This window comes from Crocuta crocuta, unplaced genomic scaffold, assembly GCF_008692635.1.
Source record: "Crocuta crocuta isolate KB4526 unplaced genomic scaffold, BGI_CrCroc_1.0 scaffold31, whole genome shotgun sequence".
NCBI lineage: Eukaryota > Metazoa > Chordata > Mammalia > Carnivora > Hyaenidae > Crocuta > Crocuta crocuta.
The window spans coordinates 1,526,033-1,543,021 of record NW_027528362.1 but is presented as its reverse complement, the minus strand read 5'-3'; the positions used below and the strand labels follow the sequence as shown (position 1 = coordinate 1,543,021).

General features: G+C 43.1%; 1 long non-coding RNA gene across 2 annotated transcripts in view; it reads right to left on the bottom strand.

Annotated features, from left to right (window-relative positions):
• Nucleotides 1-986: 986 nt before the first annotated feature.
• LOC144223184 (uncharacterized) overlaps nucleotides 987-16,989 on the bottom strand; it is a 35,299-nt gene continuing 19,296 nt past the window's right edge. Inside the window, exons 2-5 of one of the 2 annotated variants that reach the window (XR_013332608.1) lie at nucleotides 7,541-7,687; nucleotides 4,984-5,033; nucleotides 4,012-4,117; nucleotides 987-3,073 (exon numbers count right to left, since the gene is read on the bottom strand). This is a non-coding gene — a long non-coding RNA (uncharacterized LOC144223184). The remainder of the gene's footprint in view (nucleotides 3,074-4,011; nucleotides 4,118-4,983; nucleotides 5,034-7,540; nucleotides 7,688-16,989) is intronic. The other variant, XR_013332607.1, reaches the window with a different exon arrangement.

The following is a 16,989-nucleotide window of genomic DNA, read 5'->3' as shown; positions in this document are numbered from 1 at the left end:
CCATCCTCCCCCCCCCCCCCCCCATTATCAACATCCACCACCAAAGAGGGACCTATGTCCCAACTTATGAACCTACACGGACACATCACGATCACCCAAAGTCATAGTTTACCTTGGGTTCCCTCCTGCACACTCTATAGGTTTTGACAGCTGTATAATGACATGTGCCCATAGATTATATTAATGGGTTTTTGGCCTTACTGAATTGAAAGAATAGGACACCAATACAGGTTTTTCTCCCCAGGCTCTACTGGGAGAAGCTCCCCCAGCCAAGAAACACAGAGCTGCCCCTCAACTCAGAGCATGTTCTAATGATATAACAAGGCTCCAACTTAAAAAACAAAATGTCTCCACAGACGCCTCCCATGAACACTGTCAGTGACTGAGTGTGTTTCCCGGGACTGAGCGGGTGCCATTACTCTTCCCCCTGTAACCAATCGTTCAGCCTCCCTGCTTTTCAACCATTTATCCTCAGCCACGTGACTCCAGTTTTACCCATGGTCAAGCTCGCACACTAGCAGGTTAGGCTGAATGGAGCCCTGACCCAGGCCTGACGCTGTGGTTACTTCTGCCTCTTTTCTACTTCCCTCCAGCATTGCCCAGAGCCAGGGGGTCCTTGGCCATTCTTGTGCCTCTCCTCTCCTGCTCCATGCGTTATGTGTTTTTGGTTATTGCCCCTTAGTTCTGGAGCGAGCTTGCTCTCCTCACTCCCTCTCAGGCACCTTTCTTGTCCTCAGTCCATGAATTTCTTCTTTTTCCTCATGGAAAACATGCTCTGGACATGAGACAAAGCAACTTCTACCTTCTTTCCTTAGGTGCCCAAATGGACACTGGTTTTAATGCTCTTTCTTTCCTCTCCAGGTATCAAGGGCAGAGAAAGCTCTGGTTTTCATTGGCTCCATTACATTATTATAGTGCCAAATATCTCCTAAACTATGACCAATGTGAGAAATGGACTATTTCATTTGCAAGCCGAAAAAAGCAGGTAAATATGAGCATTTCTTTATTTAGTTAGTAGGAAAAAATCATTCTAGATTGTCCGTGTGGGACCATTCCTAGCCACTGGTGGGCTATTGCTTTACACTCAGCCGGAGTTACAGCACCGGGTGGGGAGGCATGATTATAGAAACAGAGTTAGGGACAAATGCCAACATGAACATGTCTTATATAAACAGAGCTCAAATTACCTCCATACATTCTGAATTTAGAAATCTCACCAATCCACAGATGAAAAATATTCTTGCAAGTATCTAAGTCTGGGATAATATAAAGTGAATGGCCAGTGCACTGAGCACTAGAAGCACTGTTAAGAATTTCTCATGCTTTGTGCACAGGCTTCACAAGCAACCGAAGGAACAGTACAGCCAATCAAAGTAGTTCATTTAACTTTTCAAATGTCCAGATGCTGTTCTTGTCTATGCTCCTGTTTGGATAACTGCCATTTTGTTCCCTTTCCAATAAAACCTGGTGTGCAAAGCCCCCGCCCCCCCCCCCCCCCCCTGGGGAGCTGCTGCTTTTACCTTGTTCCTCCTAAATTATCCAAAACAAACAGGGCTCTTTTGTGGTCCATGGTATACCAGGAGCCTCCCGAGTCTGGCTGAAGACCCAAGGGTTGCCTTTTCCACAAAGAGATGGCCAGTGTGGCTTTTCCTGAGAAAAAGATATATCCAAACCCGAAGTAGCCCGTAAGGCTTCATGTTAGTCTTACCCACCTCATCCTCAGAAGTCAATAACCCCTACTGTTGATGGGTGACTGGGCGTGGTCCCCCGGGAACAGACCCATCCTAGGCATCCCGGGTTGCTGCCCTTGGCTTTGGGCAGGAGGGGAGATTAGCCATGCGTTCTAATGAAAATGGCAGAACATAGTTTTGGATTTTGAACAGGGAAAAGGCCTTCGGTAAAATTAGAGCTCCAGGCAACCTTCTAATCCAATCATCCTTGCGACATATAGGGTCCTCCCTCGACGGGCCCGCCACACAGATCTTTCATTCCCCACTGACCAGTCGTAAGGCCTCTTGATCAAGTGTAATCCCTGGCCAACAGCAACCTTCCCTTAATAAGTCATATTTTTAAGCTGCAAATGTCACTTCATTCTGAATGACGAGTGAGTTTCACACGTGATGATTGGAAGGAATATTAGAGAAGGGTTTTAATATCTTGTCCATTATGGGCTGGTTTTGTTGTTAGAAAGCTTTTTTATTTTCTTTCAAAATAAAATTTGAATAGAATCTTACACGGAAGGCTGCTATACACATCACATAAAAGTGTAAGTGCCCTGGGGAAAACCAAGGTAGATCAATTGTTGGGTCCACCTAGCCCCGGAGATAGGCGTGCTGAAGCCTTACCTTGGGGCATGATCTGAAGAACTTGGACTCAGATGACATGTCAGGCTCTTTCCTTCAACATACTGTTATTTCATAATGTACCTGCACTGTCCAGTCTCAAACACCATCTTGTGCCCATATGTTTTAGTTGGTTGGTTTGCATATAAAAATAATGCCAACTCTTAAGTATACAGATTGGAGGCAAAGCTATGAAGATATTAGCTAGCAACCACTTGCAAAATAAAGGAAAGTACACAGTGATATCAAGACCCATACACTCACTTTACATGGTGAGTTAGCGCCCCAGATATACAGGACAGAGTGCCCTCAATCGTCTTGGTTCCTCTTCCTTTGTCAGTTTCCCCTTTCACTTTCTTCTTGCCATCCTCTGTTCTTTCTTTTCTCTCTTATACTCTTTTTTCTTTTTTTTTTTTTTTTGGCTCCCTCCTTCTGTCCTTGATCTTCCTTGATCTCTCTCTCTTGTTTTCTCTTTCTTTATCTTTAACACCTTTACTTTATTTCTTATTATGTTCACTTTTTGCATTTTCTCAGCTTCCGTCTGCTCCTTCAGTATCAGTCAGGCTAGGATAGGTTACACGGCAGTAACAAACATCCCCACAATCTCGGGTGCTTAAAGCAAAAAGTTTATTTTTCAGTCGTTCCGCATGACCATCATGGTTTGATGGGGGGCTCTGCTCATTGTAGTCATCCAGGGATCTAGGCTGGTGCAACAGCAGTTTTCTCAAATGCTGTTAGAACAAAAAAAGGATGAGGGGTGCATACATTGTCTCCAGAAGCTTCCACCTAGACAGGAGATAACATGTCATCTGCCTCCTATTGCATAGCCAAAGCAAGTTACACAGGCATACTTCAAGTTGGTGGGCAGAGTGCACTTCTACCTTATGCTTGTGAGGTGAGAAAATCCAAGCACACACAAACGCCCCAGATGAGTGTCACACTCATTACATAAACTCTGCAGATCTAGTCCAGATTCCTCCTGCTCCTCTGCTCCTAATCTTCTTTACCTCCAGCCCCGGCCCTTGCCCCCCTCACTGGTCATTGATTGAGGCCCCTCTCTTCCTTAGCCCCTGCCAGGCACTGGTCTATTCCAGTGTTGGTGCTAAAGTCATGTTGCTGAAGGGTCCTGTGGAACAGACTCTCCCTCTCCCCATTCTACATGGTTTCGTATTAATAAGTATTTAGACTCTTTCTCCAAAACCATCACTTAGCTGCCCTAAAATAAGTCACGGCAAAACCATTCGCACTATACTTTATAAATATATAGTAAGGGAGCAGAGCAAAAATGTAAGAAGTGTTACTTAGTATCAATTATAATTATAATGAATCCAGAGAAAGAGCTGCATTGTAAAATTATAAGGAAGTCTCTGAGGTAAAGCCAATCCTAAGCTTTCCATAAAACAGTGTCTGAGAGCTGAAGAAAGACAAGTATGTTTTATTTGAATATAAATGTTACTCACTTCATCTGCTTAGTCAGATAGCACTGGGGCCCAGTAAACCAGAAGCTAAAATGCCACTATACCTGCTCCTTTGCCCCAGCTTGCTGAAAGTCATGTGCAGTTTTGAATCTTAGACCTCTTTCCTGGATGGCGTTCAATGGGATAGGGCTACTGAGGGATTTGTGAGATACTGATAGCAGGAAGGTTCTTCAGAAATTCCTTTGTGATACCTGGAGTGCCGTGGCTCACATCAGCTAAGGGCTACATGGTATGATCAGAGACAAATGGAGCTGACATCAGGAGTGGTCACATGTAAATGGATGCTTCTATGAGACACTAAAAGACAAAGAAAACTTCTCAAACATCTCCCTCAATGTTCACCACATTGACACAATTTTATAACTAGACAATTACTCCTTTGAGAACTTTATAGTTTTGTTTTTTTTTTTTTAGTTTTCAGAAGAACCAATAATTAACATTTTAAGGGAGGTGCAATAATTAACATTTTAAGCCATCACTGACTACCATGGTATTTCAGGGTTACCTGATACCATAAATCTGGACCAGGTAGTAAGTGAGAAGTGAAGAGTGCTCAGTCTTGAGGAAGTAGTTAGTAATTCTTGGGAAACCAGAACCAAACCGAAAATTTACCATCTTCTCATTTATTTTCCCCGAAAAACATCTCTGATTTTTCTCAAGGCAAACTAGAAAATTGTGTGATACAGAAACAAAACTAAAATTTCCAAAGCGGCATGTGAGTCCTATTCCTTGGGCCACTAGAGACATCCCAGATTTCTCCTTAGGGTAAGTAAGCATGTTTCAATTTTCTGGTGAGTGTCCCTTCCGGTTGTTGGTTCCAAGATGGGGACAGGAAGCTGACGTGTGGAGGTCGGGCTGGGAGGAGATGACCCCAGGCAAGCTGAAGATACACAGCAGTGCGGATGTGGGGGCATGTATGACCCATGCTGGGCCGGCCCATGACTATTTCAAGTTCATGGGCCGTGTATGGGGAGGCGTGTCTGGCTTGTTCGACTCCAGGTTTTGAGGAACTGAGACCTAATAATGATTGAGTTTTCATAGTAATTCCAAATACTGTCAAATACACAGCTGGGGTGGAAATTGTTTTTAAAGGGCTAGAGACAAGATGCCTGCGTTCAGTACTTCATGATTCTATTTAGAATTGAGAAGCCAGAGGTGAGTACCTGGTTTCGATAAGACAAGCCAAGTTCCATTCTTTGTAGGAAATCAAGTCCTATTGATTAATAAATGAAAAAAATGCAGAATTACTAATATCTTATCTCCACTAGAGTTTCTTGCTAAAGCAACCACTTTCTACTGTTTTGTATACAATTAAAATAAATAGTATAGTAATCATGTGCGTTAATTCTCGTTAAATGAGAAAGCGAGCATCCCTTGGGCTTCCACCTCCTTTTCTTCGCTTCCTTTTTACCCTCTCTATGTAGAGTTGTTACTTAATTTTTTCTTTTTTGTTTTGCAAGTCAGTCTTCCCTTCAGCTTAGTTCCATAGATGACCAGCACTGGCGGCGCCTTATTTTAGGGAGCCAAATACATGGAGCTGCAAAACCCAAGGGGAAAAGGTGACGTGGCTTTGGCTGCCTCTGTCGGAGGGAACGCTCCATTGTCCCTGGGTCACAGCTCTCCGGGCTCTGCAGAAGCCTGCTCTCCATCTCGCAAACAAACAGCCTCCGGCAGGTCTAGCTAATAACTCCAGTCCTGCTTGGGAGGGACTCATGACACAGAGAAGGTGAGTCAGTGTGTAGTCCTAAGAGTTCACACTCCCTATCCCTGCCCCTCCCCCCAGGCTTTGACTCGAACCGCAGCAAACGATGTATAGACTCTAAGGGAGGAGTGACAGTGTGTGTAGACTGTAGTGGGCACAGATGCTTCAGCCAAATTGGAGGCATAATATATTTACATCAAGACAGGAGAAAAAAAATACGTGTGCTACTTTTAAATAAAGAATATTCAGCATACACAAAAACTGAAAGAATTCTACCATGTATTACTGCCTCTAAATAAATACTACTTTCTCAAAGGAACTGACACATTGGATTTGGGGCATTTTCCTACTCGTATGAAGATGGCTTAAAATAGATTTGCATTTCAGATTTTTTTTTTTTTAATCACTGAATGTGCATCATGTCATCAGACCCATCCTATGAAATGCCATCCTAGGAGCAGCTCATGAGACCCTGTTGCTCCAGCTGTGCCTAAATGTCACATGTAGGACAGGTGTGAAGAATGATTTTGATCACAACTTAGGGTCAAAATGATTACCTTTGGGTTCTTCTCCCATAATAATCTTTCCAGAGAGCTCATGGTTTAACTGTTTGTTCACAAATAAAGCATATTATTTTTCTTTTTTCCTTAAAAAATTTTAACGTTTATTTATTTTGAGAGAGAACGATAGAGAGCAAGTGGTGGAGGGGCAGAGAGAGAGAGAATCCCAAGCAGGGTCCATGGTGTCAGCACAGAGCCCAACGTGGGGCTTGATTTCAGGAACTGTGAGATCATGACCTGAGCCAGTAACAAGAGCTGGGCACTTAACCAACAGAGCCACCCAGGTGCCCCAGACATTATTTTTCATAAGAGAAAAAAATGGAGTTTTTATGATCTAAAGATGGAAAAGTATAGCCAATATATTGTCCGAAGCAAATGTATTTTCTTTATAAAAGACAATGCAAAAGCCTCCCTGGACATTATTTTTGTCAGAATCTGCCAAATCAAGAAAGAGAATGGGATGGGCACACAGAGCGATTCTCAGAAGCCAAACCGAAAAGAAAAAATGTTAAGACAGATAAACATTATGTCATGTTTCTGAAACTTCCTGATCATCCTTAAAGTAGACCATCTGTCCCTGATGACGAAACTCACTGGATGAGACCTTGAGGAATGTAACTCTTTGTAAAATTTCTGGAACATTGAATTTGTTCTCCAGTATTCCAACTCTGTAGCAAATCTGTTACCCAGATGTAATTTTAGAAGTATCAGAGCTCTTGGCTCCCTGAAGGAAGAATTTCAATTTAGAAAAGGCATTATAGACTAACAAGAGAAGAATGCTCAAAACCTAAATTACCCCAAACAAACCAGGACGCGGCATAACGAAAGCAACTAGAGAATTCAGCAATAGGCCAAGGTGAGTTCCAGCCACTCTTACCACTGTGGGGACAAATACTCTGACAGCTCACAAAAATGGAATTCGGCAACATGACCCAAATGCTGAGCATATAGTCTGGTTTTGATGAACAAGTCACCTTTTGCCAAGTATTTTACTAAGGGTCACTTAGCACATGAACAATTTCAAAGTCGACATTCACCGAAGGGGTGTGTGTGCGTGTGTGTGTGAGTGTGTGAGTGACTATGCATCACCAGCCCTCTACAAAGGGGCAGATGGTACTGAGAAAAACGAAGTTGTCATGATAGGACGCATAAACAGAGTAAGAATGGGAGAGGTCATGAAGGTTCAATAAGAAAAAGCCTGGCGGAAGCACAGGTGAAATGGTGGAAGACGTCAGGAGGTGACGACGACTTGGAAAATTCTGCAGGGACAGTGCGAAGCAATATACTCCACATAACCCTACGAGGAGTGAGAGAATGGATCCAGCCTCGAAGTAAGGAAGCAGATGAATGCAGCAGCCATGAAAACAGGGGAGGTGAGGGGCCAGAGGAGGGGATTCGGGGGGGGCAGAAGGAGACCAACAGCTGACCCTCTAATGCGCTGGGCAGCCTTGCACTCACCCAGCTCTCCTGTGGAAGCGCATGTGCGCTCTGGCTCTAGGCATCCTCAGCGCCTCACACAAGTTTCCCTCCATGTGCTTCTTAAGCTGGAACACAGCACCTGAGAAGGTTCTTTCCACTGCACGTACAACAGCCGGGCACAGTGGTCTGGAAATCACAAAGACTCACCAAAATGAATCTGACAGGTTCACAATATGCCTAATAGCCACTGTACATGTGACAATTAGGTCTTATAAATCACTACATTGTTTTTGCACCACTAAACCAAGGCGGTAATTTTCCATTTCATTAGATTTATCAATCACCATAGTATATAGTATAATGAGCACCATATACCCATTACCAAGAATAAATGGTTATTAACGCTTTGCCACATTTACTTTAATATTTTTTGGATATAGTATATAAAATAAGTTTCATGACATTTTACTCCTAAAGACTTCAGAAGCATCTCTAAACACTAAGGACATTGTCCTCTGTAATCACCATCCCCTTCTGCATCTACCAAAATTAACAATAGCACCTACCTGTCATATAGTCCTTGTTTCGTATTCAGATTTCCCACACTGTCCCCCAAATGTGTTTTATGGCTCATTTATTCAAAGTAGGATCCAATCAACGTCCACAAATGGCATTCGGTTATTACACTTCTTTATTCTCTTTGGATCTCGCAGGCCTCCTCCGCATTTCCCACCTCTGCCCTGTTATTTTTACGTTATTGAAGCATGTAGCAGAAGAGGTTAGTGGGGGGCCTGGGGAAGGGCCACCTTCTGGATTTGTCTAATTAACTTGCTCCTTGACTCATTGCCCATAGTTCCTACATGCTCTCTTTCCTGTAAGCCGGAAGTTAGATAAAACCCTGTGCAAACAGTGCTGGTGAAAAGACTTCATTGATGTTGCTGCATGCTCCAGAGCAACTTGCAGCAGGACCCACATCCCACAGATCATGACACAAATATGGATCGCTGTGTTAAGGTGGTCATCGGAGCTACATAGTTCTGGCACCCAGCCCCCACTCCTTAACACCCAAACCTGCTTAAAGTACTGCCGCCCACTGGCAAGCTTTCACGTGCTTCACCAGAAATAAGCCCGTGTAATTGGCAGCAATAAGTGAAAGCTATAAGTATTCATAGACTTCCAGCACCTTGGACGCTAAGGGCACAGTTATAGTTAAGAATAAACTAACTTAATATCAGCTGCTCTTTGGTTTGGTGGGAGGAAGGAGGGCAGTGAGCAGCAAAGAGAACACAAAGGAGTAGAAATTTCATGAGAAGTGAAGAGATGAAGAGACCAAATAAAAACAGGAATTTGGGGAAACTTTTTCTTTAAACTCAGAGAGTGATTTATCATGGGACCTGACAGTTTAGACTCTAAAATCAGGACACAGGGATTCACCAGCTCTCATTGTCTGACTCTACTCTTGGGCACCTAATTTAACATCACTGGGCCCTCCTGCCTCATCAGAACCTACCAATAATAAAGGCATTTCCCTAGTTGGGTCTCTGGGCAAATCAGTGTGAGAAAAATGCTCAGCACTGTGCCAGACACGCAGTAAGAGCGTGGTGGACAGAAGTCCACTACTGCTTAATCTTGCTACTATTAAGTTGCTACTATTGCTTAATCTTGCACTGAACTAAGGAGCCATTTTCTTGTCCTGTATTTTCCCATCAAACATTCACAGGAGACTTTTTGAGAAAGTGGAGGGTGAGAGAAAGCTATCAGAAGCAGTGGCTACATGGGGGTCAGGAACGTTTGTCCAAAATTCTCCAAGGATGGGTCAGGGACAGGTGGGGAGAGCAGCTAAAATGGAAGCCATCTTTCCCTCAATGACACAGGGCCAGAGTCTCTTCTCAGATACAGAATTTCCTTGGTACTCTTCTTCACATGTGGCCATGGTGTTGACAGGACTCAGTGGGCCCAGAGCTCTATCGTTACCTCCAAGCTCCTTAGGGGACATGACCTGAACTTGGCAGGTCTGAAGGGAATACAGTTTAATGGGCAGTTGATGGTACAAAGTGACATCAATGGACCTAGTAATGAGCCTGGACAAGGGCAGTGAAACAGAACATGGTGAAATGTCATGGAGAAACATCGGTACATCTACTGTGGGTGCTCAGAGGGTCAGGCCCACGATGCAATGACTTCTCTTTCCTCTGAAGCATTTGCTTTCCCTTCTGCCGCAAATGGCTCCATGGGTCCCTCTCAGACAGGAAATCTCATGTTCCTCTGGGACATTCATAATGCGGTAATTCATTTCAATAATCAAGGCACTCTGCATTCTGTAAAAGGGAAAACCAATGAATTCTACCACTTGCAATTTTGCTCTGACAGGAATTAATGTGGAAGGTTTCTTATTTTATTGAGCCACCCACAAAAGGGAGCAGAGAAAGCCTCAAATTCCTCTAAAAGCTCGTATTCCAGCAAAATAACCCAGATAAACATTTACACTTCAGCTTTAAGATAGTTTTCCCAAGTGCCATTTTTAACTTTCAGTGCAGCATAATCTTATCAGGATGGCTGATCACCATCAGCTTCTAGAAGAAGGAGATGGTTACTAGACACTTACCCTGCTACCTCATCGCAGTGACCCTCATCCTGGGATGGGGACTCCCAGGAGCTTTAGAAGGCGACCTCAGTGAGAGACACTGTTCCGTGCAATGAAGATGAAGGACACATGTGGGGAGGGAGCAAGCCGAGGGGAGGGAGGGGAGGATGCTGCAGGTGATCAACTCTGCCTCCTCCTCTCTCCACCCACGGCAGAATGGGAAGACGCCCATCTTTCATCTCATCAGCACTCATCAGACCAGTGCCATCTGGTCACCTGTTCTTCAGGGACAGCCTCCAGGGACAGCCTCCATTTCTACTGTGTTAACAGGCCCTGCATGCAGCAGGAGAAAGTCAAAAAGCAGCCGGCAACTGGGAGCCCTTGGCTACTCTCATCGAGGATACTAATGGGCATACACTACACACTGAAGGGGTTGGTTTGTTTTAAATGACATCTTATGAGAATTCTCACCAATTAAAAAATTTACTACCTAATTTGGTCTCTTCTAGGGCTTTGGGCCAGTCCACAGACTCCTGGAAGCCTTTAGAACCTCTGCAGTATGTAAGAGCATGGTCATTTGGCCTCTTGAACTCCCCCTATCACCTAAGCACGGGAATGAGCTTGTGGAAGGTGCTCAAATATTTCTTGCTGGATTGAACAGAAATGGTCACTCATGTGCAATTAAGTGTTCCACAATAATTTTCATTAGTTGAATCATACATAACACTAGTTTCTTCACATGTGCCACTTTACTGACTTTTTGAAACAACAAAACAAACAAAATAGCTATTACCCCCATTTGAACACGAGAAAAATGAACACCACAGAGTTTTCACACATGTAGAAAATGCTGGAGCTGAGATTTAAATACAGGTCGATCTAGGTCCATACCCCAAAGTCTAAACACTAGGAAAAGGAAAGAAAGAGAAAGTGGGAAAATGTCAGTCTTGCCCTCAATGGACTGATAATCTCACCAGGAAACAAGATACACTCCCATGAAATAATTGTTAACATGGAACATAATAAATGCCTAAAATAGGCACTGTGTTCAGTTCGCAAGTGTTTCCAGAGGTCAAAGCTGGTGTCGATTAATGCACACAGGATGGTCAGGGAGGCAAAGAGGTTTAAGGTGGGGTTCAGAAGACCACCATATTTTTGATGAATGTCAGTATAAGGAGTGGGCTTGAGTGAGAGGGGAGGAGGATGGTAGAACCACACTTTCAGACATGGCGACTAGCTCTGCTCAGGTGTGATGCATCCTGGGGGCTGAATAGCATGGGAAATTACAGGATGTAAGGGAAAGAAGTGGTGAATGAAGGAGTTACAAAGCTCAGTGGATCTTAAAGGAAAAGATGAGGTATGCAGATTTAGGCAGAAAGAGCTATAGCATGGTGAAAACGGGGTTCCAGGATGAATTGTCAGGTGGTGGTGGGCAGGACTTACTCCAGGCAGGGACGTAGAGGCAGAGAATCTTTCAGACTTCCAGTCACCAGAAGGACTGAGGAACAACAGAATACCTTCCTTAGCCATGCCAAGTGGATTTGGACAGCTCCATGGAGAAGGTGCGGACATTTGCCATGGCTAGGACCAGAGTTAGATATGGGTAAATATTTGCTTTGCCTGGAGACGATGGATTTTTAATAAAGAGAGTGTGACTCAGGTCACAGAGTGTACCAACAATTCAGGAAAAAGCCACTTCAGAAAATGCCAGAATGGCGGGTAGTCTCTCTTGATGTGCTCTCAGGAAGGATTTGCACACACACATGTGTGCACACACACATATTTTCTCCTCCCAATGGTTCCGGCACCATTCTATCCTATGGGGTCACTATGGCCCTGACAGGGTCTCCTGGGGACATTTTGGGTCTAGTTTCCAGAGTCATTCCAGAGCCCTTGTAGATCACACTCCCCTGAAAGCTGTGCAATGTGTTGGTTGTGATTAGAGAATGCTGAGGACCAACCAGATCGTGTTCTATGACACCCTCAAAACAAAACTCGCTATGGTGTCTGCAGAGAGCAGAATTCTATGATGGTCCTATGATCTCCATCCCTTGTCATGTCTTGGGTAATACCCTCCCCCCTCAGGTGTGAACAGGACCTAGACTTGCTTCTAATCAATGGACTATAGCAAAGTGATGGGACGTAGAGACTCTTTCCTGCTGGCTTTGAAGAAGCAAGGTGCTATGTTGTGAGAGGGCCAGATGGCATCAACCATGAGTGGTCTCTAGTTATTAAGAATGGCCCCCAGCTTACAGTCAGCAAGCAAATGGGCACCTCAGTCCTACAACAATAAGGAGATGAGTTCTGCCAGCAACCCGAGTGAGGTTACAAGTGAATGCTTCCCTATTTGAGCCTCCACGTAAAAACCAGCCTGGCCATCATATTGATTGTAGCCCTGTGAGACCTTGAGCAAAAGACCCTTCTACACAGTTGGGGAGTTCTGACCTGCGGAAATTGTGAGATAATAGAAATGCATTGTTTTAAGCCATTATGTTCATGGTAATTTGTTATGCAGTGAAAGAAAGCTAGCATAGCCTTCATTTTGCTATCTTCCCATAGGAAGCCCAAGAAAGCTCTGGTAATACAGGGAGTCTGAGACTTCCAAATAAGCTGGAAGAAAGGAGGATGACCTGGAGTTAAAGCTGAGGGCATGGAGTCCAAATCATGTCAAAGACTGCTGGCTATGAAACCTTGGTCAAGGTGGGAGTCCAGTTCTCCCACCTCTAATGAGACAGAATTAGATGAGAAAGTTCTTCCAATTCTAATAGATTCTGATTTAAAACACTGATGAATGAACAAATTTAATATCTGTTCAACATCTATTGATGTGGCATGCTAAACATTACTGTATTCTGTCTCATTTAAACTTCAGAAAACATTGTGCTCATTGTTATTATTACAGTCGCTTGGAGAGATAAGTAAACTGAGGTTTGGAGAAGTTTAATAATTTGCACAAGACCACATGGCTTGAAAGTGGTAGAGCCTGGAATCAGTCTTACGACCTTTTCACTGTATTATGCTGGACCAGTGCCTGGGAGAAAGTCTACTCAACTATTTAACTAGAAGCAATCAGGGAAACAGAGGAGCAGAGAAACCTCAGGAAGGGACTCGGAGTTGTAATAATCAAGTGGAGAGCTATGTAAGTGGTAATTCAATCTGACAGCTAAGACTGAATAGATTCCAAGTGATGGCTTTGAAAAAGTTAAATCACCAGGAAAGTTCATCAGAGGTCATTTTAGAGTGGAGAGAGGAGAGAAATTAAGATTTTAGGAGACTATTTCCCACCACACACTAAACACTGATTGCTCTAAATGGCTTTCTATGGCCCAGACATGTCTCCTCAACTTTGGGTCTATCTCTGCAGCCCTCCTGGTGGTCCCAATTTCCAACTTGACATGTCCCCAAACCAAAGTCATCCTAGTACCCAAAGTCACCTTCACTGTAGGCCCCTACCCTGGTTAAACAATTGATGATTTACTCATATGGCTTTCATCCCCAGTAACTCCCTTTGCTATCCCTGACTTCTTAGTGGTCACCTAGACCTCTACCCTATGGATTTCCCCCTCCTAAATGCTTTGAATCATTGCACATGTTATTACTAACTCAGATTTCCATTACTTCTCTGCTGGGTTATTTCAATAACCCCTTAACTTATTTCCCTATCCTCCAGCCCACCTCTCCACCCTTTCCCATCTTGGGAAGGGATGTGTTGGGTTTACACAAACCCATCTTCTGCATTAATTCCAAGGTGAACTTTCAAAAATGCAAGTCACCACCATATTTAAAGCACTTTAAAGACGCTCCAGCACTAACTGGATGCATTTCAAACTCCTTGAAAAGGCATGCAAGGCACTTCTTTCCTGGCTTTTGTCTCCTTGTACAACCTCATCTCCTACCCCAATTTCTCTTGTCCATTTAACTCTATTCTTACCATATCTATATTGTACTCCATTGTCTGGGTCATTCCCTGCAACATCTTTCTATGTTTTGTCTACCTACTCATCAGTTTAAGGCTCAACTCAGGCATCTCGTCCTCCATGTAGTCTGTTTGTGACTCTTCCCTGAGCGCCATGGTGCACATCTCCAGGGTATCACTCACATTTTACCCTAAGGACTGCCGTTCCCATAGAAAATCATGTCCATGATCCATCCCCTGGAGACGTACAGCAGAGGAGCATCACACGCCATCCTAAATGAGCTTGGTCACTCTCCCACTATGACTACAATGTGGTAACTGTCTCCTCTTCGAGGCATTAAGCTAAGCTTTTAAACTGTAAAGGCCATGTCTTATTCATCTTTGAATTCTTAATGCCCATCTCAGTGTCCTACATACTGTAAGCCCTCAGTAAGTCTCTGCTGAGTAACTGACTAAGTGAACAGTTGGATGAAGTCATCAAAAGTCAGCCTGTGAAAGGGCAAGAACCTAAACTATACATCCAGATTTAGAATCCAGAAAAAAAGGAAAGTTTCTTGAGCCAGCTTACATTGGGCCTTCTGACCATACATCCTCGAAAGAACAATGCCAACTAATGGACTGGAATGCTATTAGTCTGATGATATTGGTACAGAAAAATATTGCCAGTTCTTTCCATTTTGGGTACATATACAAGGCATTTTTGTTCTTGGTAAAAATCTCAGTGAGCCTGGTTCCAGCCACATGGAATGGATTTTCTTTTGTTGTTTTTCCCTTCCTTCCTTCCTTCCTTCCTTGCTTCCTTCCTTGCTTCCTTCCTTTATCAACATAGGAGAAATCTGGCTATTTCAGCATAATCAAAAAATGTCTATAGAAGGTAAATTGGTGTCTTAGTAGCTTTCTAAGTTAACACAGGTAATTACTTAGTTGTAAGTAAAATATCCAAATCTAAGGCTATAGGAAAACTTAACTTTATTTATATATTAAGAAATTAGGGTTCCCATCTCACTGTATCTTCCTGCGGAACAGCTAAGTGCATGGTTTTAGACTGCAAAAAAGTCTGAGACTTTCCAAGGAGATTAACTTTATTTATTCTTTTAGCAGTTTCTCTCTCTCTCTCTCTCTCTCTCTCTTTCTCCAGGGAATTTTAACTCAGCCACATAAATAGCAGCATAGACTTCTTCATATTGGGAAACTGATCATAGACTTTCTAGCCTTTACTACTTTTTTATGGGCTGTGTGTGTGGATGTGTGTTTACTCCAAGGCCCCAGAACTGATCTGGTCTAGAAATTCTTCTGCCACCTGCTCTGGTTCAAAGGAGACCCATTGTCTGGGAAGAGTAGCTTCATAATTGAATGGCGTGTTCAGCTTCTCCTTAGTTTTGGAACCTAACACTAAGCTTTTCCAAAGTCACAAGCAGAATTCACTGACCAGCTCTAGTCTGGGGCTCTGGGGAAAAAGAGGCAATGAAGACATGTCATTTTTTCTCAAGGCACTTACCTTAAATATCAGTAAACTATTGCCCCCTCTTTATTCTGACATATCTCCATGACTCCCAATTTTCTAGGCTGGAGACTTGACATCTTCAGAAATAGCCTGAGTGCCAGTCTCACAAGTCAGCATTTATCTGCGAAATATACATGAGTCTGAGTTTCTGGAGTTAAATGTTTTCAGCTCCAGAGCATCTCCATTACAGAAAATATTACATTACATACCATGTATACCCCTTCCCCAGAGAGCTGCAGGTAAAGATTTACTCTCAGAAATCCTCTACCCCCCTTACATTTCTGTGTAAAAGCTGACAATGCCAATCCAACCACACTGACAGATCATACTGATGTAGCCATTAGGCTAATGTACTTGGGTCTTTGGGAAGAGATCACAGCAATTATGCTTTTAAATATAAGCTCAACTAATTTACAGATATGGCCTGTGACTTTGGGTACATGGTAAAGAGTACTGTATATTGAAACAAAATGTTGTTCAAGTATCTGGTAGATATTCTTAGCTGAGGTGTGGTTGAATGCAAGAGACTCCAAGGTGGATATAAAGACAATACTCCAAAGAGGTACCATAATTTCCCAAAAAATAGCAATGATTTCATATGTTCCGTTGGTATAATGGCAAATGCTGGCTGTACTATCTACAAACAGCACTACATTGGGAAATTGCACTTAATTGCAGCCACATTTGCCTGAACACCTCTTTAAAAATCTCTGAGCTCATAAACTCTTATACGTTGCATGGTTATCAGAAAGATCTCCATGTACTGTAAAGTGTTTAGAACTGAAAGACGGAAAGAGCTGGATTTTAGCTTGGTTCTAGTCCTATTTGGCTAGGAAGACTTGGGCCAGTCATTTGAATTCTCTGGGTCTTACATTCTCTTATCTATGGGCAAAGGTTTTTGTGCAGAAGACCTCCAAGACCCCTCTCAGTTTTAAATTTGGTTATTAGCTGATTCCACCCTAACCCTGAACCATGTATTATATCAATAAAGATAAGCCAAAAGGCTGAGTCTTAGTTGCTTCAGGTATCAAAGAGCAGTATAGAGAGGTTAGTAGCTCACCAATATTTAAGGTAAGCTCCTTGAGAGCAAAGACCACATCTTTTTTTTTTTTTTAATGTTTTTTAAAATTTATTTCTGAGAGAGAGAGAGAGATATCATGAACAGGGGTGNCATAAATAGCAGCATAGACTTCTTCATATTGGGAAACTGATCATAGACTTTCTAGCCTTTACTACTTTTTTATGGGCTGTGTGTGTGGATGTGTGTTTACTCCAAGGCCCCAGAACTGATCTGGTCTAGAAATTCTTCTGCCACCTGCTCTGGTTCAAAGGAGACCCATTGTCTGGGAAGAGTAGCTTCATAATTGAATGGCGTGTTCAGCTTCTCCTTAGTTTTGGAACCTAACACTAAGCTTTTCCAAAGTCACAAGCAGAATTCACTGACCAGCTCTAGTCTGGGGCTCTGGGGAAAAAGAGGCAATGAA